The sequence below is a fragment of the Canis lupus genome, chromosome 36 (assembly GCF_048164855.1).
Source record: "Canis lupus baileyi chromosome 36, mCanLup2.hap1, whole genome shotgun sequence".
In the NCBI taxonomy this organism is placed as follows: Eukaryota; Metazoa; Chordata; class Mammalia; order Carnivora; family Canidae; genus Canis; species Canis lupus.
This window is the reverse complement of record NC_132873.1, coordinates 28,349,513-28,376,823: the sequence shown is the minus strand read 5'-3', so window position 1 is coordinate 28,376,823 and position 27,311 is coordinate 28,349,513. Positions and strand designations below refer to the sequence as shown.

Here is a 27,311-nt window from a genome sequence, read left to right as displayed (position 1 = left end):
TTTTTGAAATGCAAATCTGATTATACCATTTAACAACACTGAAAATGACTTGAAGGAACCTAAAGGCAGTTGCATGGTATACGGAATCCAGGCCTAGGGCTGAGACAGCTGGATTTGGTTTGCCTGGATCCCCAGGTTGCTTATTTGTTAAACGAGAAGCCTGCCCTGTTGAGTTTACAGGTCAGGGTGAAGATGAAATGGGAGGGTGTGTGAAAGCATTTTTCACCCTCTAACTTGCTCTGCCACCCTAAGGGGTTGACATTAAGAAAGTGTTACAGGTGAAAAGGTCATTAGGTTCTTTGAAGGATATTTAAGGCCTAACATCACCAACACGAAGTTCTGGCCGTTGTAAGTGGACCTGGACTGATGTCGAAGTAGGAGTCTTTGTGGGAGCGGGGAAAGAAGAATCTCAAACAAATAGCAAAATAGAGAAATAAGAATATTGAGAAAATCAGAGAGGAAGTCTTGCACCAAAACATCCTCATTCAGTTTCTTCTATTAAGGAGTAAAAAGGATGCAGGAAAGTGCAGGTGACAAGTGGAAGGGAAGTCCCTGAAAGATATGCTCAGAAAATACCAGAGCTCCAGGGCTTTCTGTCCTTAGAAACAGAGATCTTAGAACAAAGAAAGCACTAAAGTGATATTTTCTTTCTTTTTTATATTGATGAACATAAGACTTCAATAGGGCTTTATCTATTTTTCCCCACCTAATCTACGATGGGCCTTAGTTTTCACTGAAAGCCTGAAAAACATATTCCATCTGGTTCTGACTTCCAAGTCCAAATGAGACTTAAAAATGAAATTTATAAAGATCAAGACTTGTTTAAATATATAGCATATTGATATAAATAGGCCAGTGAAATAAAAGAGCAGCAGTAATAATAGAGCCAGTTCTAAGAGGTCACAGCATTTCATAAAGTTGGTAGTTAAAGCAATAAAGCAATAATTTTTCTGAATTGCCCATAATATTTTCCAGCCTAGTTTTGCCATCGAAGGTCCAGCCTTTAATTTTGGGAATCACAAACACTAAAATAATAGGAAAATGTCAGGCTGGAATTCAGTGTTTGTGATTAGCTTGTGATTAGGTCGGTCTTGAACTGGATCTAGCAACACGTCTTCCAGCACACTCATTTGTTCTATACTGAGAGTCCTTGTTCCGTTTCTACAATTTCCCTTCTTCCTATGGGCTCTAGTTGGTGGAGTCTGGTTACTCTTGAGATTTCTTTATCCAGTTGACAGCTGTCTTTCAAGTTCTCATTTCAAATCTGTAGCTTACTGCTGACTCCCTAGTCATCTTGAAAACCTCTCTTGTGATGCTCTATTTTGGAATCAGCCCCTGGTAGCAGCCAGGTAAGGCAGGCCTCACTATCCTGTTTCACTCCCTCCCAGCAAAAGTACTTTCACATATTTTATTTTATTTCAAGTCAACATAAACAAATGAAAACGAGAAAAAAAAATATATCCTCAAAAGTTTAAGGTTAAAAAGGTCAGAATCATCCAATTTGAGGTGTGAAAGAAGACATGAACGTCTTCAACAAAATGGAAAAAAAAACACAAAACAAAATAAAACCCACAAAATGGTCTAAGAAAGCTAAATGCTGGAATAGGTTAGAAATTGACTTCAAACCAATCAATATGTCTACTTACGGAACCATTAGCTCAGTCTGAATCTGCCAAGTGGAAAGAATGAATAAATGTGGAAAGGACAACTAGACTTCTTAAAAAAATTGCACGGAATTTAGAGGAAATTTTACTGCCATTAGATTGCCAGAGATATCCAGAGATAAATGGAAAACGATAAAAATTTTAAAATTAACAATATTCTATTCAGGATTTCATAATGAGACCAATTTTCTCAACTCCAGGTTTTTAAACTCAGACTACTTTCATTTATAGTTTCATCAAGATTCACGAACTTTTTTATTTTTGAACACCTTACACCTGTATTGTAAGATAATTGAAACTAAATTAGTTTCCTTGTTTTTGCAGATTTGGGGAAAATATCTTGTTTTAGGAAAATTTGCTGTTTGCCTAAACCATGAAGATTTAGGTTTAATAAGGACTGCAGCTTATTACTTTTGTTTAAGTTTTGTTTTCATAATTATAGTATCAAAAACATGTATGCTGCTGAGTGAAGTCAGTCAGTCGGTGAAGGACAAACATTATATGTTCTCATTCATTTGGGGAATATAAATAATAGTGAAAGGGAATATAAGGGAAGGGAGAAGAAATGTGAGGGAAATATCAGAAAGGGAGACAGAACATAAAGACTCCTAACTCTGGGAAACGAACTAGGGGTGGTGGAAGGGGAGGAGGGCGGGGGGTGGGAGTGAATGGGTGACGGGCACTGGGGGTTATTCTGTATGTTAGTAAATTGAACACCAATAAAAAATAAAAAAAAACATGTATGCTAAAATTATCAGGTATAAAAATATGATTTTACTTTGTGAATAAATAAAAACACATTGGTAAATATAATAGACCCAAGAAGGAAACATGTTAGAAGGGCAACCCATTTGTATTATAATATCAAGAGTTACACTGAGGTGGAATTAATAACAAAATTCTGTTTTTAAGCCATATTTTTGCAGAGCTTTACTATTATTCATTTAAGATTGTAGTTTCAGTTTAGAAGTCAATGAAACTTTTTTTTTTTTTTTTTCAATGAAGCATTTCTAATGACTATGAAATACTGGTCAATAAGCAAACCTCAATGATACATATTATATTTAAAAATATGAATCTTTTTTCTTTTTAGGATTTTATTTATTTATTCATGAGAGACACAGAGAGAGGCAGAGACATAGGCAGTGGCAGAAGCAGGCTCCTGCAGGGATCCCGATGAGGGACTTGATCCCAGCACCCCAGGGTCATGACCTGAGCCAAAGGGAGATGCTCAACCACAGAACCACTCGGGTGCCCTTAAAAATATAAATCTTGATTATGTTACAACTCTGCTTAGTTTAAAGGTTTCCTTTACCTTTAGGATAAAAACCCAGTCCTTACCACTATATTTAAAGTCTTTTATGAATTACCACCAGCCTATCACTCCAGCTTCATCTCTAAGTTCCTGGCTCGCTCCTCATGCTATAGCTGTACCTGCCAACTGGCTGGGATTTACACACGCAGTTTCCACTGTCTAATGGGTGATTCTGATTCGAACTTGGAAGACTCAGCTGTAGCGCCACACTGTTCAGGGAAGATGCCCTCACTCTCCTCCCTTGTTCTTTACCCCCAGGCTGTGTTCTTTACCCCAAGCTCTTGGTTTGTGCTCCCAACACCTTCTTTGTCCTTATCACATTGTGGAAGTAGAGTTACTTTCCTGATTCTCCCAGTAGTCCTGGGAGTTTTTCAAGGTCAAATCATATACCTTATTTGCTTTTATGTCTATTTTTAGCACAGGACTTGGGAGATGATAAGAAGCAGTGGTCAGAGGGGGGCAGAAGTCCAGAATTTGAGGCCTTTGTGTTGTAGCAGTCCCAGGCAATGACAAGGTGTGACCATATTTCCAGTCAGCTCAAAGGGAGTTGAGCAGTCTGAGGAACTATGGGGCCAATATTGAGAAGAAATAGAAGACAGACTCTGTGGTAGTTACATGTTGTCCAAAAAATGTTTGGTACAGGGCAAGATGACCTTTCCTCAGGTGTTAGTAGGCCCTGGAACCAGTTCTGGCTAATGACTTGTTGAGTGGCAGTGACTGCTGGTTGAGGATCTTATCTACCATTGAAGAGCACCGAGAAGGGCAGGAATGGAGGCCCAATGAGGAGGCCATGGCACAAGGACAGCAAAAAACTGATAGATGTGGCACAGAATTTGGAGAGAGAGTGGAAAAGATCTACTGATGGGTTAGGTGCAAGCATGAAATCAACATTCAAGAGAGCTGCTCCATCTGTCAGGTCCTTGAGTGGCTGCCATGGGCAGAGTCCTCTCCCAGCACCTCACCCAGTTAACCTGTAGTAAACACGTATTGAGAATAAAAAAATAAACCTTGGTTCTTTTAAGCCAGTAAGTTCTAGGAGATGTTTGTTTCTACTGCATACCCTTGCATAAGCCAGCATAACTTGAACGTGTCAGAAGATGAGGCGAAGAAACACGAGTGCAATCTGTTCCATTGTGTTGGTTTCACCAACTCCCAGTTACCCTGGAACAGACTATACGAAAGTGAGCCAAGCACTGATTCATTGAGGACAATGGCAGTGATGTGGGGTTCAGCAGCTCATTCCTAAAGTATGGGAAAGGGTGGTATCGGCAAAAAGCACGAGTTCCGAAGAAGCAACAGTTTATTGAGTGATTATGCCAGCTTTCCTTGATGATGGTTTGAAGATGAAAGTATGAAGACAGAAATATATGGCCGCTTCCTAGCTTTATATGGGAAGGTAGGGAAGTAAATAAGGTTTGGGGGGTTATTATGCTGTCACTGGGGAGAATATACAAAAAATTATTGAAACACTTAAGACAACTTAGCCTCACTCTTTCACTAGAGCTAATAGTTACAAAAAAGGGGGGGGGCAAGGATATACTAAGTTCCTATACCCTTAAACAGGCCCCATTTTATTTTCACCAGGCATATAGGAAATATTTCCTACTAATTACTGGCATTTTAAAAGCTATGCTTACATGCATGCTTCTAATGCCTTAAAACCCTTTGACGTAAAGGTCAGATTGCAGCTGATTCGGGGTATCCCCAAATGGAAAACATTTTTTTCCCTATCTCAAAATGCATTCTGCTTCCTGCCCAATTTCATACCCACAAAACATTCTGTACTGTTGCTTTCATTTTCCCCAATGCTGCTTGGATTTCTTCATGCATATTCGTATTTTTAGATCAGATAAAATGAATAGAAGTTTCTTTCCCTGAAAAATATGGAGTTTGATTCAAAGAAAATGTTAATTAAACGAAATACTTAAAGTCTTGTGAAATATTGACATGTAGCAACTAATTTTGTCTCTATACTCAACTGCTTTCCCTTTGTGCATCTCAAGCACCGTTCTTATGGAATTATGTAGCTGTGCAAGCACCGGTATTGGCAGCATTTTTAAATGCAAGAGAAGGGGGATGGAGGAGGGATTTAAATGTACTAAACACCATCTCTTTCAAAATACGCCTAAATATGAGTTAGAACTCAGGGGCTTATCGTATCTTTACTGCGTTATATTCATTTTTAAGAAAAACCACCTCCAGATAGAAATCCTTTCCACCAACACAAATCAAATGCAGGTATCAAATGAAGAGGACTCCTCCTGCGTTGTAAAATTCCGTGTCAGAAACATGGGCTGTCTTTCATGACAACAGCTTCATACCTCCTCGGCTCCCACACTGCCTGACAAGCAGGTCACAGGGAAGGTTGTAAACCACATTCTTTTGCCTAAAAAGTGATTTCAAAAAAAAAAAAAAAAAAAAACATGTACTTTAGCTTTACTCTTAAGAGGGTCAGATGGTTGAGGCAGTGATTTGCTTGTGTACAGATGAGCTGGTGCAAAGGGATGGAAAAACATGCAGGTGAAGAATTTCTAAATGCGGAAGGTGTCTTTGAAAGCCAGCCTCTATCATGTATCAGCCACACCTGCCAGAGACACAGAGCAAGGTGAGCGGACCGTAAGCCGCACAGTCTTCTTAGTGAAGAGAGATCTGTGGGTCGGATACAACAGCCAAGACTGTCAATTTTATAGTATATGTTCTTAAAAGTGGCTTTCACATCAGTTTTAATGCAACTGGGAAAGATTTCAACATTTTTTTTTTTAAAGACAAATTACTTGGCTTTTTCTCTTCTTAAAAAGCCCAAGACTATATATGTTAAACAGCCACATTAGACTGGAAGTAAAATTAAGAAGCCAGTTGTTGCATTCTTGGTGCATAGAAATGTACATTAAAAAAAAAACGACGAGTTTGTTTAGTGCATCTGTTAAATGATACAATATCCATATCTATGATTACTCCAGAGATCAAATTAAGAACATTCCTCATTTGTTGGTTGGTCCCTAAGGAAAATACAGGAAAACAAATGCTAATCAAAAGATTAATGGGCTTCTCAATGTATAATACATTAACTACCCCTTCAAACCTTTGGGAAGCAAAATAAAAATTAAAAAAAAAATGTTGTCTGACATCTTCTTGGTAATTATTGCACTGTTTTAAGGTCCTTGTCAATATGAATTTGACTAAGTCTGGGAGTTTTCTGAATATTCGTATAGCCATCTAGATAGAAACATCATACATAGAAATGTTCCTTATTCCAGAACAGATGAACCTCCCAGTGGTGAAAGATTTACGTATCTCTGAAGGTTTCTTACACCCAGCAACATAACTCTCTGATGGTTCAGTGCCTGAAAGAGTGGGCTGAGATCACTCACCAAATAAATCAAATAGTTGGCTGGCTACAAGAGTGGGAGCCTATAGTAATCCTTTGCTTTCAGACATCAGATCTTTCCCCTACTAAGTCAGTAGAGAAGTTAACAGTTCTCTGGCGTACCCAACCCCGAATATCGACCTGCCTCACGTTGCTGCTGATAATTCTGAGACCGACTTAGGCAACAACTATATCTGGTGTTAACATTTCAAACCACAAATCCCGAATCCTTGCTATCTGGAAGGAAAAGGTGGTGGCGAGAAGGCTGGAAATGTACTTTGTTTCATCTCTAAACACCTTGAAGGAATCTTACTGAAACACAGAAAATCCACTTCAGGGGGGTGATCTTAAAATATTCTATAAACATTTATTGAATGATGATAAAACCATGTTTTATGTAACTTTTTGGTTAACATTTGACTAAAAGCAGCATTTTACATTACTACAGTAAAAAGGAGTCTTTAAAAAACTAGAAATCAGGTGCTGTAGGATCCCATCGTTCAATACGGTTGCCAGCAGCCCCCGTAGCTGCTTAAATTTATGGTAAATTAAAACGAAATAAAATAAACAAAAAATCCAGCGTCTCAGTTGCACTTGCTCTGTTTCAAGAAATAAGTGCAACATGTGGCTAGTGATGACTTCTACTGGACAGGACAGATGCAAAACATTTCTAGCAACACAGAAAGTTCTCCTGGACAGTGCTGCCCAAAAAGATGTACTCAGATACAGCAGATGATTGTATTCATGAATGTTTTGTTTTAGAGCCTTTCAACCTATATAATAAAATAAGAAATGGAACTACTGCCATTTTCGTCTTCCCACGAGCTGAAGACCACATCTTACCCCGACGCATACGTGTGCGGTATGACTATGTGTGTCACTTTTGATGTATGTCCCTCGGTAAATAGACACAATAGAAATTCTTAATGAACAAAGCTTTGTTTTTTCTTACCGTATCTCAGGTGCTCAAAACATAGCTATTTTCTAGTTTAGTCTCTGAACGTGCTGATGAGGGGCATCAGTATCAGTGTCAAGCTCAACAGATTAGAACTAGCACGATTGAGCGAATGTGGTTTTAATGGGTATGTTTTGTTCCTCTGTCCAAGGCTCTGCCCACCAACCTGCAATTATATTTATAATTTGGATTAGTGTGCCTACCTCATACACCGAGATTAATTATCGTGCCTGGAGTACAGCACCGGTATAGACACACTGCTTAGCACAGATCCTTGGAAAAAATGTTTCTTTTTCATGGGGACCTAATTCTTCCATGTATAAACTTAGCCATGTGAGTTTAAACCAAGACAACATGGGAGCCTTGAGCAGTATATTATTTGTAATAGGGCAGGCTTGATTTTTGTTGGCTAAAAACTTCCTACAGAAGAATTATCTTCCCAACTGACATCAACAGGCTTTTCATTACTAGCAGTTTGAGGAGGGAGATTAAAGCAAAATGAAAGCATATAGAGATTTAATTCTGTGTTCACATCTAGAAGCAGTGATAAGCTGTGGATCTGCCATTACCTTGATATTGTAGAGATAAATGGGTATCTGAATAAATAGAAGCCTCTGGTTTCTGCAGCTGCCACTAACATATCTCACCCTAATTGCAAAATACTTCTTTTTGCAAACACTAGAAAACACACTGAGGAAGCTAACCTCAGCTGGTAAAGAGGAGATTTTCAATCGCTAAGTTTTCTAAATTAATTCAGTGTGAGAGATACCAAGGATGTCATTTTATCCTTTATACTTTTCACTTTGTATTCTGTGTGTGAGGAAGGAAAGAACTACTTCTATGGTTTCTCTGTGGGTAAGAACTGTTTTATTTTGCTCTGTGCCCTACTACTCACATGGTGAGGCACTTAGGAAATATTTATGAACAGAAGAAGGAATAGGTTTGGCTGAGACAAGAAAAAGTTCAATTTTTAAGTTTACTATTTACAGGTAGGTATTTATAGTTATAATATTTCTTTGCTCAAATATATGTCTACATATTACTTTCTTACATTTGAGAAAATAAGTGTGTATCACTGTCCCTCCCACACACCCTCCCTTCCTTCTCTCTCTCCCCAAGTCCTTCTCTTCCTCCTCTATTGTCAACGGGAGTTTTAGATAATCAATCACATTCCCTCCCGATCGTGAAAGTCTGAACCACAAAAATATCTTCTTGTTTATTTACTTAAAAATATGATGACATTGAGAAATTAGGCCAAAACCAGATATTGAATTTTTAATTTAATGATATCACCCATTTCTCTAGTCATTTATTCCACCAACTTTTACTGAACACCTTCTATCTGGTAGTAATGGGGGTAGAGTAGTGAGCTAACTAATGTTCCTGTCATCGTGGAAATTAAACTATTGTGAGGACTTTTGAAAACATTTTTGAATAATTTAGGACTGCACACATTCTCTTCTGGAAATGAGTGAGTTCATTTGCTCAGTTAGTCCAACTCATCTCCCTTACCTCACTACTACAACCACTTTCACAAGAGAGTGAAACCAAAGGAGCCAGTTTTGCAGAACCGAACATTGATATTGTGGAATCTGGGCTCTGGAGGGGCCCCCCACAGATTGTGAAATGGCATGTGGGTGAGCAGGGAGCAGCCGGTGAGCCAAAAAGTGCACAGAAAAGGCCTCGGTGTACAGATAGGCTAGGAGTGAGCATCAAGCTCAAGGCTCAGTCTTCTGACCACACGCCATCCCTCACGATTCTCCAAAAAGGGCAATCCAAGCTTCAGTTTGACCCTTTTCCCACTCTTTTTCTTTCTTAGAGAAATTTGGTTTCAGAAAATGATATCTAAATGATAATGTGTCATTGTGCTGATGAGTAGGATTACAATGCTTGAGACAGATAGACACAAGCAAGAAAGGCAGCTAGATGGCAGATCAAAGGCATTTCTTGACCAGAAGATGGAAAATAGCAGTTGGGAGTTTTAGCAAATGCACTTAAGAATCTAGAGGAGCTTCTCAGGCATTTATTAGAAGCTAATTCAAACCCGGAGGAGGGTTATGGAAGACTTTGTGAAAAGCACCTCTTAACTGACCAACTGTCAATTTAGCAAAGGAGAAAATGCCTCAAGTACTCCATTATGATGATGATCAAATAAACGGACTTTGATTACTATAATAATGGTAGAATAATTTATAAAAAATCTCTGGTTTTAGATATGAAAAGAATTCATAACTGGTGATCATCTGTAAAACCTACTGCGGAAAACTACAAGTATAATTGCCCAGTGATGCCAATTTATTTTTTCCTTTCTCAAACTTTTCAGGTGATCTAATATAATGAGGAATAATAATCATTAAGGTTTGATCATGCTAATATGATTTTCTGGATGGCTTATTAACCTTCCAAGGATGTCTTTATTCTATTTCTTGATCATTAGATCAGGCAATAATTAGGGCAAGAATGAGGAATGCCAATTATATAATGATATGTGAGGAGATGCAGAATGGTATCCTGGATATTCAGACTTAGGTTTCAAGTTTGGCTACATTCATGTATAAACACACACACACAAGCACAACTTGCTGATTTCTAATAAGAAAGAGATTGTTTATTATTATTTATTTATTTATTTATTTATTTATTTATTTATTTATTTATTTGATGGAGAGAAAGCACAAGCAGGGGAGTGGCAGACAGAGGGAGAGGGAGAAGCGGGATTACTGATCAGCAGGGAGCTCCATCCCAGGACCCTGGGATCATGACCAAAGCTGAAGACAGATGTTTAACCAGCTGAGCTACCCAGGCGCCCCAACAAAACATATATTTTAAAATATGATTCAAGTATTTTTCCCTAAACTGAATCTGGTCCCATGTGTGTGAGCTCCAGAAAATACAGCCGCGAGTAAACAGCCTCTATTTAACAGGTCCACACAAAGTTCTCTCACCTTAATTTGTACTGAACTAAAGTCTTTTAGGAACAGCAATACGTTCCAATTATGACTACATGTAAACACTCATAAGAAAAGAATGATTATTCCACAAGGGTGGTTGATTTTAGAAAGACAATGGAATTACTGAGGAATGATGGGCACTGGTATCATGGGATCTAAGCTCAACTCCAGGTAAACTCTGTACTACATAGGCCTTTGTGCAGTCACTGAAGCTCTCTGAGCCTTTGTTCTATCACCTGCAAAGTGGGGATAACAGCAATTATTGCAGGGATGTTACAAGATTGGATGCAACATACCTACAGATCCTGATATATACTCAGACTTTTAATAAGTGGTAGAAAATCTTATCCTTTACCCTTCTGAATGGGGAGCTATTTCTTTACTGAATTAATTTACTGGATCTGGACAAAGATATTTATATTCAAATCTAGTCTTTTGTGTTTCCTGTCATCCGAAATAATTCCAGTTGTTGGATTTGGACATGAATGGAGAGTAAGAATCCTTAAAAACACCATTTTACCATGGATGTTAAAGATATACTGCAGTAGTGCTTTTGATATGAATCAGGAAAATTTGCAATTTATCACTGCAGATTCTCTATGTCTATATTGCAAATTATTTGTGGTGACTTCAGGAATAGGGCCTTCACTAGATCTTTCTCACTGTTTCGGCTCAATCTCACCTCCTACAAGCTGACAATTATATTCTATGTAGTGTCAGCTTATAAATAAAGAAAACATCACAAACTTGACAACAAAGTGCACTCTATAATCTACTATGGTTTGAGGACTCTCCCAGCCCTATCCTGCTTCCTCTGCATTTTATCTTTCACTTCTCCAATAAACTTTTTGCACTCCTAAATTCGTCTTGGTGTCTACTTCCCAGAGGACCAAACTGACACATATGGTACTAGAGTTTTAGCAGGGCATGTGGAAATCTACGTAGAGACTTCATTTGCCAGCCCGTCTTATGCCTAGATATGGCCAGATGGCTAAATTCTTGGCAACGGAATATGGCTGAAACTGATGTACAGAACTACTGCTTTAATTCCTTAAGAGGAAATTGCTTGCCTTCTACTTCTGTTGTTTTCCTTTCCCTGAAAGTTGGTACATTGATGCGCACTGATCAAGCTTCTAATATGCAGGATATTTCCTTAAGGTAGGGCTCAGAAAACTGCTGCCCACAGGCAAAAGCTGCCCTGTGGACTGTTTTGTATGATCTGTAAGCTAAAAATGGTTTTTCACATTGTTAAAGCATTGCTAAAAGAATAAAAAGGAGCAGGTCTATATGACAGAGACCATAGAGAGCCGACCACCCTAAAATAGTTACTATCTGACCCTTTATGGGAAAAGATTGCTGACCTCTGGTTTAGAGGACTGCAGATGAGTAAGTTAGGGAAAAACCAGGTCTCTGAATGACCATGTGGAGCAAAGCTGCCTATCTGTCCTGCAGACCCAGGATGTACTGTTAGAGCAAAATAAGCATCTTTGTCTTCTGAGCCACTGTATTATGGTGTCTTGCTCTGATGGCAATAGATCCTAGCTAATACACGTACAAATAAATAAAAGGTTAAAGATTAAAATGACTTTCCTTTTCTCCCCAAATTTTATATAACTCAGCCACTTCTTCCTCTGAGCTTTGACCAGTTTTTTAAAAAATAATTTCTTGGGGCACCTGGGTGGCTCAGTTGGTTAAGCTTCTGCCTTAGGCTCAGGTCATGACCCAGGGGTCCTGGAATGGAGCCGCGTATCAGGCTCCTTGCTCAGTGGGGAGACCGCCTCTCCCTCTGACCCTCCTCCCCCACTCCTGAGCACACACTTTCTCTCTTCTCTTGTCAAATAAATAAAATCTTCAAAAAAAAAATGAATTCTTCAGTTGTTCAGTAGTTTTTAAAAGCCTAAAGTATTTCTATAATGTTTGTTACTTATATATCATGTTGCACAAATACCACCTAAGAAGACAGAAAAATATGTAAACTTGAGATGTCATAATAAGTATAAAGTCTAATGTTACTAACTTCCTTTAATTCAAAATGTCTTACCATTATTTCTAGAACTGGCCTCTACCTTACAAAAAAACAAGGTGATGATAGTGATGTAATTGAGGTTGGGGGAACAAAGATAATTTTACAAATGGCTAAACAATGATTGCATATGCAACAGGGTAATTTATTATAAACATAGGGTCTATTAACTCACATCAATTAGACTATATTATGACAAAATCATTTACCATCATAGAGGTTTTCTACAGTCAGTTATTCAGGAGCTTATGCAGCAAACATTTTTTGTACACTTTTATGAGTCTTGTATTGAGGTAGAGAAAGTAACTCATTTTGTTTTTTTCCAGATATATAGCAACTGCACAAATTTTATATGTATCAATTTAAATGACCATTTTTGCTGCTCCCTAATTTTCTTTTTGGATAGCAATAAAGAATTGAACTATATAATCTCTTTGCCAAACTCTAAATGTGTCCTCATTTAGGGTACTGTTTTATATACTCAAAAGCTTACTTGCTTGCCAAATTCTTATCTGCTTCCCATTCCACAAAATGCTTTGCAAAATATTTCATCAAATAGGTATGATATTTACAAGCAAATCTTTTTAAAAAATCCTATATTTTATAATTTTACTTGTGCTACCTAAATAAAATATATATATATATTTTTAAAAATCACCAGTCATTGCAGTGATATTTAGAAAGATGATAAAGGAATGTTGTAAGAACAAGTGAATTTTGTTATGACAGCCGATGAAGAATGCAAAAAAAGCTTCTTGTGATAGGTATTTTCAGATGCAATACTGGGAGCTAATTCAAAACATCTAAAGTACTGGAACAGTAAAGTGGAACTCTGCTCTAGCAGTCTCTTGGTGCATAGCTTATTGGTTTACCACAAATCTGCAGAAAATGCAGTATACTTCATAATTTAGTCTTGCAGCTTTCTCTGAAAAATGTCTTTGCAAAGAACCTTGTCTACTCTAATACTAAGCCTATAAAGACAGGGCATAAAAATATGTTTTGCTCCTAAGCAGTCTGAGGTTTTGTTTAATTAGCAAACTTCACCCTAAAGAGGCATAAGATGGAAGTCATTTCTTTCTAGTCTTATTAATTTTAGTTTAATAAAGATAGAACAATCAGCTGGATGATATTCCAATTTATTAAATTCATATACCTGAAATTTAATTTCTACTGAATTAACTGTAATAAAATATCAAGCATTCTTTTCCAAAGAATCAGGAAATCATAACTATTATCAAAAAATGCCAAGGGGGAGGGGAATGATACAAAACTGATCACAGTAGCAAACAAGTCTCAGTGCTTTTGAATTAATTCAATTATTATTGCGTTTGCCTACCACGGGCATGTTATAGGGAGAAAATATAATGGAGGAAGTCTTAAAGAGTTTTCTATGTGGTCTGTAAATCTGTATTTCTTAATGCATAAAACTCAATGATAAGGCTCATAGTTTACTAACCAATTTTACTTGTTTTGGAAGTTGTTCTTTTTTTGGTCCTTATAGTTAATTTTGTGATGAGCACCTGCATAGTTGTTTTGTCTTGTGTTGAAAGACGTGCATAGGCGTGGAGATTTTTTAATCAAAGAATTTGAAGATCTTCTATCTTTATTTATTTTTATGCCCTTCCCACTTCTTGTCAGGTCTAGTGCTCTTTCCTTCTAAGACCCCATGTGGTTTAGAATTCTTGGAGCATTATGTTCCAAATAGCCACTGTAGTTATATAGAAAGTCAGAGTTAGCATGTTGAGTATTACCTGTTATCCTTCTCCTGTGATTTTTCTTTTTTTTTTTTTTTTAAAGATTTTATTTATTTATTCATGAGACACAGGGAGAGAGAAGCAGAGACAGGCAGAGGGAGAAGCAGGCTCCATGCAGGGAGCCCGACATGGGACCCAATCCCGGGTCTCCAGGATCACGCCCTGGGCCGAAGGCGACGGTAAACCACTGAGCCACCGGGGCTGCCCTCTCCTGTGATTTTCTAAAACGATCTTCCAAATTTCAATGCTACTGAAAATAAATGAATTTAGCAACATCATCGAAACTTTGCTAACATTTCATCACTTTTTTATCATTTTTAAACTTTGTATCACTTTTATCATAAAGCTATTGCATTTGTATTCCCTACACAGTGTGTGAGGATGAACTTTCTTGCATATGTATGCTTGCTAATCACCGTTACTCTGAAATAAATTTTATTAAAATTGTTTTGCCTGGGGCTCCTGGGTGGCTCAGTTGGTTGAGGGTCAGACTCTTGATTTCGGCTCAGGTCATGATCCTAGGCTGGTAAGATCCAGTCTTGGGCTCCACACCGGGCATGGAGCATGCTTGAGATTCTCTCCCTCTGCCCTCCCTCAAAAAAAAAAAAATTATATTGCCTACTTATTGGGATTCTATAGATGAATGACCTTCCTTGATAGTGAAGATTTATATCGTCTTTTCTCCATCTGGTATTTATTTTGGTGTACTTCCCCAAAAGGTTATCCCTAAAAACCATTTTTATCACTTTGAGTAACATGATTTATTTTTAACTGTAAAATATGTTTTCAATTAAATACAAATAGAAGGCAGTAAAAGATGTCAAAATGCTAAGCAGGACATTGCATGGTATCAGTTACATTTCTTGCATTTTAGAATATGTCTACACTAGCAAAATTTTTAGAGCTGTAGGAGAAAAGATGTTATTATTCTGTTTGAAGTCAAATAGTAGAGGAAAAATCCCTTACCTAACACGTAGTATTTAGGTAGTATCATTATCTCTCAAGATGGATATGAAAAGGAATACTCAGAAGGATTGCTCCACACAATCAACACTTAACCACCTCCCTCCCCCACACATATAAAAATAGTAAAATAAAAATCCAGTATTGTTTCTTGAATGCTCCAGTTAACACTGGCAACTTGCAGACTTTGTTCACTCTTTATTCACATCTGAAATGTCCATCCCCATTTCTTTTTTTTTTTTTTTAAGATTTTATTTATTTGTGAGAGAGAGAGAGAGCATGAGCAGAGGGGGGTGCAGAAGGAGAAGGAGAAGTGGACTCCCCACTGAGCAGGGAGCCTGGAGCGGGGCTGATCCCAGGACCCCAAAATCACAACCTGAGCCAAAGGCAGACGCTTATAACCAACTGAGCCACCCAGGCACCCCCGTCCATCTCCATTTCTAAACTTCTAAGATTTATTTTGACTTTAGGTTCAGCTCAAGCAATTAGAGAATTAAACTGTATTGTAGATGAAGAGAGGGCTTAGGGAAGGGAACTCAATTTTACTTGGATGCTGTTCTAACAGATTCTGGTCCCGGATATTTAAAAAAATGCCCTTAATACTATCACCACTTAGAACCGTTGTACCACTGAATTGCACCTCCTAGAGATAAACCCTGGAGTATGTAGTTAGGTACACCACCTTTTTTTAAGCTTTTATTTATTTATTTGACAGAGAGTGAGCTTGAGAGCACAGGCAGAGGGAGAGGGAGAAGCAGACTCCCCCCTGAGCAGGGAGCCCAGAATAGGGCTTGATCCCAGGACCCTGGGATCATGACCTGAGCCAAAGGCAGATGCTTTACCAGCTAAGCCCCCCAGGTGCCTCTGTACACCTAATTTACTACTCGAAACACCTCCATGGGGTAGACATAATCATGCCTACCTATCCACGTAGAACCAGAGCAGTTAAAGTCCTGCTTAAAGGCACACAGCTGGTAGCGTAGAGAAGGGATTTGCAAAGGGGTCCATTATAATCCTAAGTCAGGCTCTTCTTCTTACTGCCCTTCATTATTTCCTGTGCCTCTGCTCTGATCTGAAATGCTCGCTTTCTGCTAGGACATTAGTTATTTCCTATCTAAACATGTGTATTATTTACTGCGTGTGCCACTTCTTTGGCATTCCCTTCCTGGCATCATAGATGTATGCTTGGATCATTAAATGTATGCTCTGCTCCACAACCAAATTGTTAACATTCCTGAGTGAGGAGGTGATATTTATTACCCAGATAGTGCCTTACACATAAGGGGGTGCTTAATAAGTGAATCTTACTGAGGGTAATTGTTAATCTAAGTATCTGTGGGAAAGAAAATGGAATCTTTTTATATTTAAAAAATAAAAGAAGAATGGATTGAGAATTCTCTTATTGAAAGAGACGAAAAGGACAAAAGTCACATTTTATAATTTCTCCACTTTTATTTTCACCTTTCTACCCCTCGACTGTAATCTTAAACACACTTAAGATACTGAGTCTTTATTTCTTGTGATATTATTTTGTACTGGAGCTCTATATATGTGAGCTACTCTATTAGTAGCTACTAGTAGCTACTCTCTACTCTATTATCATTTTGATTCTCTGTTTAACTGGAAAATGAGATTCCACCAAAAAAGAAAATTGATGCTATGTATTTTTTGATGGCAGTAAGTATTTAAAAATGTGTGAGTGGGTGTCTAGCACAGGTTGATTTTTTTCTTTTTCTTTTTCTTTTCTTTCTTTCCTTTTTTTTTTTTTTTTTTTTTTTTAGTTTTACATTAACGTTTAATCTGGAGGAGATTCATTAGGTTTTTGCCACTGAATTACAGGCACTTTTTAGTTTCCTTGCTTTATCTGCTGCTAAAAAATGCAGTTGTAGCTATTCTTAACCTAATACTGCTTGGTTTTCCTTTTAATATTTTAAACTGAAACTGGAATAAAAGTCCTTTTAAGATGAACCAGCCTCCAATACAAGTAAAGGTTTAACTTCTTTTCTTGTCTGCTTCTCAGAAATGAAATCTGTATTCAGGATGTAACGCTTCTTCTGAAGTGCTTGGAGAATCAGAGAAAATGGCCCATTTTCATTTTAATGAATCATGCTGGAGAATAAATTTACATGATGTTAATACTGAGACCTGGAAGATGGTATAGTATAATGCTCATAATAAAGGATTTAGGAACCATGACAGTTCTGGGGTATGAATTCTGGTAAGCCACTCATGTGTGACTCTGGATAAGTTACTTGAGCTCACAGTTGCTCAGTAAATTGAGATGGAGTGCGGGGGAGAGGCAGCACATCGCTGAAAACCAACTCCATGAGGCCAAAATGAGGTAAACAAGGCATCAGGGCTGTCCTTTCCGTATGCACCCCGGGATTCTGTGCACACAAACCGCACTGAGCAGCCAGGCACCATTCACTGCAGGGTCTTTAAGTGAAATGGACAGCAGCAGCTGAAAGGCTTTTCTCGTAGAGGTTGAGGGATGTGATCCCATCGCAGACAGTCCATGAAGAGGTAAATGGGACGATTCAGACCTCGAAACAGTATGTTTGGCTCCATCTCTCTCTCTCTTGTTGTGGAATCTTCAGCAGTTTGTAGCCAATAATCATTTCGAAGAGAAATATGAAAGGGAAATCCAGATCTATGGAGACAGGTGAACTCACAGAAGCAGGAAAAACAAACCTGCTAAGGAGGTAATTTCAGGATTCAGTAAACTAGTTGGATCAGAAAAGGTAAGTATGCAAAGGTGTAATTCTGGTTGCAAAGCTTTTAAGAGAGACTTTTACCATCACCTCCCAGCATTGCCTCATCGTGCAATCAGCACTCCCAAGAGCTCTGTGTTTCAGAGGATCCGCTCATGGGCAGGAGCCATTTCCCAAGTGTGAAGGGGAGCCACTCTCAAATGGCTATCGTGGGCTTTAGTCGGTTGCTTTTTTTTTTTTTTTTTTAAGATTTTTATTTATTTATTCACGAGAGACAGAGAGAGAGAGAGAGAGGCAGAGACACAGGCAGAGGGAGAAGCAGGCTCCATGCGGGGAGCCTGATGCAGGACCCGCAGGTCCCCAGGATCACAACCTGAGCTGAAGGCAGATGCCCAACCCCTGAGCCACTCAGGCGTCCCAGTGGGTTGCTTTACCTCTTCTGTGTGTTCTCTCACCAGGAAAAGGGACTCTATCAAATTCCACAGGCCATTGTAAAGATTAAAGGCCTTAGCATATGACAAATGCAATGTTTGCTTCTTTATCCAACATAAATCATCAGCACTATTAGAAAAGAAAAAGAAAGACCTAATAAGTAATTGGTTGTTGAATTCACTGACATCTCTCCACAACAAGAGCATTTAAGGTTTTGGTACATTCACTTATTTGTTGGTTTGTTTTTGCCTTCAAAATCGCTATGCAGTATCAGTGAGCTGCCATGAAAACTGTATAAAAGTATGTTTAAAGTGCTTTTTTTCTTCAAAAATCATACATGAGTAAAGGTAATTTCAATTATCCTGTAATTTAACCTTTTTTTTTTTTTTTTTAATAGGCTTCTGACAAGATTTTGCTTGAGTAAAAGTTGATGTAGACTATTTCGAATTACTGATTATGGAAACTGCCTGCAATCTGGTTGCCCATGAAAAATTCCTACTACAATTCTTTTTTTAGTAATGCACGCTCTGTAGTATGTACCACCCTGGTAACACTCCAAAAAAGGAAGAGGGCTGTTAGCTGATGAGATAAAATGTTCATAGTAACAATCAAATTTTATGATCCTTCTAGATCTTGGTAGGTGCCAAACTAATAAAGAATTAGACAAATCTACCAAGGGAATAAGTTCCCATGCCTTATACCCTGGGGACTATACCTCCCATTGTGTTTGGCCTATATGCAACCTCTGAAGACACTTGCCTCGAAATATTTTTATTTTGTTAACATATAGTGCTGCAGTTTATTATCTCACTGTTATACATGGCAGAAAAAAAAACATATTAGAAACCAATTTTCTCTTTTAATATGACATGTGTAATAACAATTAGGTCTCAAAAAAAAATTAGGCCTCATTTGCTAGATTGGACTTCAGAAGGAAAGAACTGGAATGCATATCTTTTCGACATTAAAAAAATTCACACTATACACAACACTCAATCTGGGAGCTCATAGGTAGATATTTATACCCTACTCTGGGCAAGAACATGAGGGAAAAAAGTCTAACTATGTAATCAATGAGGAGGACTTTACTGTTCATTGGGAAAAACCAAATAGTGCTTCATTTATTTATTTCCTAACCACAAAATATTTAATCCCCATGATGACTCTAAGGAGAAACACCTTGAGAGAAAACAGCCTAATCCATACAATCTCAGGGTTGTGGAAGTTATTAGATAGAAAGAAGACATTATCCAGGTTAGAAAGAGGAGAATCTAAGGAATAAATATTGGTCCCAAAGCGTGTGAATTCCACTTTCTCAGTGTCCGGAGTCTCAGTACCAGCGGAGTGAAAAGTCACCTTAGGGGTAATATTACAGCTGCAAGAACTACCTGAGGGGCTAGGGTTTAGAGACAGCCCATCAAATCTTTGTTTGTTTAATAAACCTAAGGCATAGTGCCAAATTGGTTAAATGTACCATGTCTGTGCTCACTCAAGCATGTTACCACAGTGAAATTAAAAGAGAAACGAAAGGGAACTGATCCATTACAAGTAGATGCAACGAAAGAGACTACAGATATTACAGACTTTTCTGTTTAATGTCCAGTAATGGGATGCTGACAAATAATATTTCTGAGGAAGTTCTTTGCATCATCCCTCCATAGACTCAGGTCCCTGTACTATGTCTGTTGACTTCCTCCATCAACATCTAAAGACTATATTTTTAATCATTCATTATATTTCTACATTACATATTTCAGTTGTATGTTTGAATACGAAAGAAGAGATATCTTGCTTATTAAACCAAAAATAAACTTATTTATAAAGAAGTAATGTTGGGAGGCAAAGTTTAGTACATTAGTTCCTGTCATTCCACTTGAGCCAAACCTTGATTTAGAAATGACAAAGTCCCTCCAGGATGGTTCCAATCCCTACGGCTAACCTGATTCACTAGGACACTATAGTGTTTCAGTGTTGGATTTTTTTCTCTGTAGCTTAACAGTGAGAAAATGCGTTCCTTTGACAGGCTCCGCAAGGCAATACGGGTATTGGGACTTCAATTCCTTTCACTGTATCCAGAAACTTTCTATTCAAAACAAATAAAATTTATTTAACACATTCAAGGAAGCTAAATTGTGCCTATATTGAGGAAAGGACTGAGTCCAGGAAGAGCCATGGAAGATTGAAGGGTAGTGGAAAAGGAGAGGCTCATAGTTTTACTAATGCCATTTACAAGGTCTATCGGCCCCCCAACCATAGAAATATGAGGTTAATGTATTTTTAGCTGATGAAATCCTTGCATTTTCCCACACCACCATTGGCTGTAGAATTCATAATGAGAGAGGGATCCCATCCGGCCTGATCGGCAGAAGCAGTGAGTGACATTTGGGTCGGGGCAAGTTGACCCTGCTAACATCACTAGTGGTGTCAGCATCAGCTGCTTTGAATGAAACAACAGACATACAAAATATAGCACAAAATTGAATCAATTATCCTGATATTTTCTGAAATATTCATGTATCCTTTGCTGTCTAGGCAGACCCTCATGTTTCTTATTCATATTTCATGTTCCTTTACCTTTTAGTCTTTTAACTCATGCCATTCCTTTTGCCGAAAACTGGCTTTCTTTCATTTCCCTTCTCCAAATGCCCAAAGTCCATTACACATATTTCAAATATCACCTCCAAAACAGCTTTTGTGCTGTGCTTAGGCTTCCTCCAGTCCTTGTCCCCATTTTCCTGAAGTAGGTCTTCCTCTTCTGAAATCTGGAGACATAGTCCCTACTTTGCTGTCACCATGTTTACCTTGGCTGTGAGGGTTAATTACAGGTATGTGGTCTCATAATTCTCAGTGAACTCTGTGAGAGTAGGATCCATGTCTAGATCATATTTGTAGCTCTTAAGCCACTTACCATCATAGTAGGCACTCAATTTGTTTAACAAACACGTATATTGAAAATCAAGACAAAACTGACATTTGGGGGTTGAATCAACTAATTGCTGCAATTTGTCACCGAGTTTATGGTATCTAGACAAAACCTCAGCTCCCTGGGCTCCAGTACCGTCTTCCCTAACCTCCTTTCCTTTTCTTTTCAAATCTCTCTAGGCTCACATAAGGTCTTTCTCCCCACTCCCACTTAGCTGTTCTTCTTCCTGCTTGACCTAGTTACACTGATAGAAGAACTAGGTCAGCAGTCTAGGGACCAATCATCTCAGCCTTTTTTCTCCCAAAGGTGAAGATGACTGAATATTTGTCTCTAAGTGGCAAAGAATCCTGCTGTTGAAGTTCCTCGACAACTCCAAAGAGTGTGGGGTTTTAGAGAAGAGACTCTCATCTCCCTTTCTGAGGCTTAAGGTCAACATTAACCTCACAGGTTAAAATCTTTAGAGTCCTCTTTGACGATCCCCTTGCCTTCCTTCATCTCTAGATAGCTCTGAATATCTTCCCAAGAAAGCATCTGTGTTCTGGGTCCTCCTCTGGGTTCTCACAGCTCCCACCCTAGATTGAGCCTGCAGGCACCCACTATGTGCCCCATGCTCCTCTCAGGGTGCATGCGTAGACTGGGCTTGAGTTCAACTTCTATTGTTTCCCAGCTGTGGGAACACTTTGTGGAACACTTCTTAAGGTTTTGTTTCCTTATCTATAAAATGGGAATGATAATGTCTGCTCTGTGAGAGTATTAAACAACAAAAGGTATGTAAATCAGGTGGCACAATGCTTAGAAAATGGTCACCTTCAAGCTTAAGAAATGGTGTCACCTGTTCCCTGCACAGCCACGTTCTTTTCTTCTTCCATGCATTGATCTCCTTAAGTTGTCTTCCTTTCTCCTTTTCCTTAACAAAATCCTATTCATCCACCACTTAACTGTCAGACTGTCCTATATAATTCTACCCTTACTGATCTGCTTCTCTCTTCTGTAAGCATCACTTATCTTCTGTACTATGTAAATTAGAAATAGTATGCATTATCTTGCCTTCTTTCATGTTGCCTTATATAAATGTGACTACAGGATCTTTAAGGACAGGGTCACGTGTGTGGTCAAGGGTTCGACATGGGCTAACGCAGTGCTAGCACACAAACAGTAACAAACATTTCTTTATCGACAATCGAAAGAAATGCCGAAAGACAAAAATTGTGCATTCTTTAGTGGAATGACTCTGTGGTTTCCCAAGATTGTTTATTACTGTTCTGGCTTGCTAATTTTAAACATGACAAAAATGCACTAGCCCATTCATAAAATTCTCTGGCATCGTGACATGTCTTTAATCTTCTGTAGTTAAATATCATCACAGCCAAATGCAGTGATATAATAAAAAGCAATCTATTATCATAATAAGTTGCCAGGAGTACAATCCGTCAAGATGGCAGTTCTCTGACACCTCGCCATCTCCAGGCTCTCCCCTCCACAATGTGTGACATAAGATAATTTACATATTTGCTAAATAAAGGAGAATCAAGGAAATCTGATAATTGACATAGAAATAACAGGAATAGCTTAAAAATGGTAACATCAAATTTGCCCATTACATCCGGGATGCAACTTAGAGGCGGGAATTTGTCTATTAATTTATTAGAGTGTTACTCAGTTCTGAAAATGCCTACCTCCATAGTCCAGGTGCCACAGGTAGTTGAACAGCCAAACTAGTGTAAGAAATTGAATTGAACAGGTATGATGGCTCAGGAGTCTCATTAGTTATACACAAATTTTTTATAGGATGAGAAAGACTTCATTGCTCTGACAAGAAGTTATTCATCTACATTTTAAAACTGGCAAGACATTACCAATTTCATGGTTCTATTCCTGTCACTAAGCATGCCACGAACTCTAATGCTCTGTTAATGTGTTGGAATATCACACGTGGGAGATGGTGAATGCAGCAAGGAAGTAGCATCTGTCTCGCACACTCAAGCCGCATGCTCTTTTGCCTCCAGTCCTTTGGACAATGTTGTCAACACCCAGCTCCCAAGACTCCTACTCTAAGTAGTATCACACCTGCTGCAAGGCTTAGGGATCCTCCACAGCCAGCTCATGGCAGTACTTGTGGTAGGCTCCCATGTGTGTAGCTGTTTAATGCTTTGGTAGTTGTTTAATGGCCCCTTTCTAAGACCTATTCCTGAATGACGGAATTATAAATCCCAGCCAAAGCAAAAGTCACACAGTAGCAGCAATGTAACTGAGCAGTTACACTCAACGTACTCTTCCTCTGCCCTACCCCTACCTTCTCGCCCCTGCAGCACCTACAGAATTTGTAAATTCATAAAACAGAAGGATGGAGTACTCGCTTTCTAAAAGAGAGAAAAATGACCTCCTTTGCCTATCTGTAGTCGAGTAAGTTTATTCACACATTTTAAATTAAACTCTTATTTTAATAACCAAATACAAAGAACAAACATTTGGAAAGTGGACTGTCTCTGTAACATTTGCTGGGAGAGTCTTCCATGCTGTAGTTGGCATTCTGGTTTTATTATGTGACTTTATGGGCAATAAGATTAGTTTTTTTTTCAAATGCAATTTATCTGACGGAAAATACTAATTTGGAGGTTATTATCACAGTACTGAATTTCAATGTAGATCTCCAACTCATTAAAAACCATGAAATGAAATGTGCATTTCATGCATAAGTATTCAAAAACTGGAAAAAAAAAAGAGAAAAAGATGGGGGTAACATTTCTACAGTCCAGTAATACCTATGTCCTACTACTCTGCTCTCTCTCCAACAGGTGTGTGTTACTTCTTGAGAATGATTTATTGTTTATGATGTTGTGATTATTTTCTCTTAAAAGTTTGTTTTAAAAACACAAGGATTGCTTTCTTTGTCAGAAACTTAAACATCTGAAGTATAGGTATTTGCCCAGTCTTTGAGCCTTCAGCTCCCAGCTCTTCCGGTCTTACTAAAGCTCAGTTACAAGAAATAATATTCCCGGATTGTTGTCTAGTTGTTTCCTGGTCATGACAATTCCTGTTGTATTCTGTGTGATGATGGCTCCTTTTTTTCTGATTGCATCGATGTAAACAAAATGGAATCATGATAAAGTTTGACCGTACTGCGCAGAAATTCTCTTCAATATTCTTCATTTCCAAACAGGTGGGGTTCTATGTATTTATTTTCAAGTATGTAATATTCTTTTGTACTCCCATATGGTAATTGACATTTATCAAATGTGTGGTATTTAAGATAGAGGATTATTTATCTGGTTAAAAAGAATCTGGGGACTTTATAAATGGGCAATCAGAATGTTTCAGGAAGTTTCAGGGAAGCCTTCAGTGTTCCCAAGGACAAACATTCTTGTCATTGATTGGGGACCACTGGGAAAGAGGTTTGTGTGGAAGCCTGGGACAGAAAAACAGAATAACGCCCCCCCCCCCCAAAAAAAAAGATGGTCACATCCTATTCTTCAGAACCTATGAACATTATCTTGCATAGCAAAAGGGTCTTTGCAGATGTGGTTAAGGACTTTGGTGGGAAGATCCTCTTGATCATCCAGGCGGGCCCAATGTAATCACAAGGATGCTTACAAGAAACAGGACGCAGAACAAATGAGCAGAAGGCAATGTGGCAATGAGAATGGAGTGAAAAGTCAATGTGCTGCAGGGCCATGAACCAGGAAAGGTGGGTGGCCTTCGAAGTTGGAAAAGGCAAGAAAACAGATTCTTCACTAGAGCATCAGTAAGAAACAGCCCTTCTCATACTTTAGCCCCTATAAGATTCATTTTGGACTTCTGACCTCTAGATCTGTAAGATAAAAACATCCGTGTTGTTTTTAAGCCACTAAGTTTGTGGTTTTTGTTACAGCAGAAATAGAAACCTGATAGAAATCCAAAAAACAAAGGGCTTACTTAGGAAAACCCCTTTTGATATTTTCTCTAGCTGCCCCTTTCTTGGGCAGATACATGTCACTGCCACTTGTTGAGCTGTTCTTCCTTCTATGGCTTTATTCATGGACTAGGGATCATTTTAAGGCAGTTTTCCTGATCTGTGTGATCCTGTTCTCATGGAGCTTTTACGGGGAAGAAACAGCTCCTATGTAAATGGATGAATAGGTACGGGATACAGTAGATGGCAAAAAAAAAAAAAAAAAAAAAAATCAAACAAGGAGATGGAGAGCAATGTCTTAGTCCTAGTTATTTATTTTGGAGGGAGTATTTGATCCGGTTAAATAACTTTTTTTTTTTTTTTCTAGAATGCATTTCAAATCCTGTTCCTATGTTATTATCAGTTATCTGTCCATGGAGAAGTATTCATTGGATACTCCTAAAAAGACTCCTCCTTCCTTTTCTTAAACAGCGTCTCACTGGCTTTTCACATATTGGGAAGCTAGGTGTACCCCATCAGTAAGAGCTAGCCATAATTGGACACATGGAAAACAGTACAAGAAATCATTTGGATGCAAGTCCCAAATCTGAATTTCAAGGCCTCAAATGCAAGAGCATATAAACATTTGATTCTCTTCCTTAGCAGTGGCAACATGGGAACCAGACAAGAGGAGCCTGTGCCAGGAGTCTCCAGGTAAAATTTGCCACTTCATGACACAAATCTAGGTTCGGTCAGATCTTATTGGTCACTTTTAGGTCAACTGCAGTGATTTCAAAGTGGAAAACCAAGGTGAGAACCTTTGAAATTGTATTTAAACCCTGACAGCTCTAGTGTTAGAAGGAATAAACAGAACAAACACAAAAATAAAGGGAAGAAGAAAAGGAAAAGATAAGGAAGGGAAGTCATAGGTTTTCATACATGTTGGGGCTGCTCTTAACGACAGAAGTATTATGCCCAAGACTAGGTTTTTGGTTTGTTTTATTTTCTAAACTTCAGGATTGTTTTTAGACACATGGTATTAGCAGTAGGGCATGGTGATTCTCTACATGGTACATTCATACGTCTTGAACTTTGATATTCAGGCAGTTATGTTGAATGTACTTACTATTAATTTGAGTTAAATCAAGCTTATCTGTTTTATTTAAATGACCTTCAGAAAAGGAGAGGTATTTATAGACTGTATTCTAGTTGTTGTTTATGAGGTCTATGGAGACTGAGAGGGTCAAGTAAAGTTGGGGCCCAGGACACAGATAAAAGATTCATATCATATGAATTCTATTATACTGCTCTTCAGGTTACTTTGTTCTTGTTCTCATTTTAATGTATAATGAAGCCTCTCTGCCCACCTTTTGTTCCATAGAACAAAAGGCTAAGTTCCACAGACACTGACCTAAACACATTTAAAGTGGTATTTGAACATCCACCATTTGAGATAAAAGTTTACCACATACCTAAGGGGAGAAACATTCTTAGTCATTAATTGTGTGTGTGTTGTGAGTATAGTTGATATGTCCATCTCAATTTTTATGTTGCTTTTAATCTCTCTGTGGCTGAAGAGGATGTATCACTCTGATAGAATGAAGAAACAATATTCAAACTTAAAAAGAAAAGTCTCTTCATAATGTATATTGGTATATATTTGATTAGACATCATATTCTAACATTTAGTCACATTTTACTGATAGTCAACTGAAGCCCTTCAAATATATCCTATAATTTTAATATGTAATTAAGAAAGTATTTGGAAACATCCTCCCTCTCCTCTACTGTTAAATTCATCCGTAAGAATTATTACACTTTCTATTTCTGTCTTGACTTGCAAAGGGCATGGTAATCAATAATAACTGTAAAATAATGTGGAACAATTAGTTTTTCTTGCATGCTCATAATTTGTGTTGACATCAGTTGGAGTTAGTTAATGCATATATTGGAGAGGGGAAATTAAGGTGCCAACAATCAAGGTTCATATTCACTTTTATTAATAACATTTTTTTTTGCTTTAGATAAAGAATATTTGAAAATTAGTATTCTAGCATCCCACTAGCAACAGAACGGGTACACGGTACTTTTTCATAAAACCCAATGACTTTCTAAATACAATGATGCTCTTAAAAAATGAGTCAACATATTCCTTTGTGTTTTACCAGATTAAGTGTTTATACCTGTTTCAAAACTGAGTCTATGCTGCTTTTCGATAATTTAAGTAAGGCAGTTTTCACATTTAAATTAAGCATAGCAAATGATCAAAAGTTGAATTTGAACATCAGAGTTGAACTTTCCTCAAAGGCGCATGGCTCCCTATAGTGACTGATAGTCTACCAACTTAAATTATTTCCTCATCATTTCTTTCTCACATTTGTTATG

At 38.0% G+C, this 27,311-nt stretch overlaps 1 protein-coding gene across 1 annotated transcript in view; it reads right to left on the bottom strand.

The window, feature by feature from the left end:
* TMEFF2 (transmembrane protein with EGF like and two follistatin like domains 2) overlaps positions 1-27,311 on the bottom strand; it is a 221,634-nt gene that overhangs the window by 102,462 nt on the left and 91,861 nt on the right. The gene's annotated exons all lie outside the window — the stretch shown is intronic.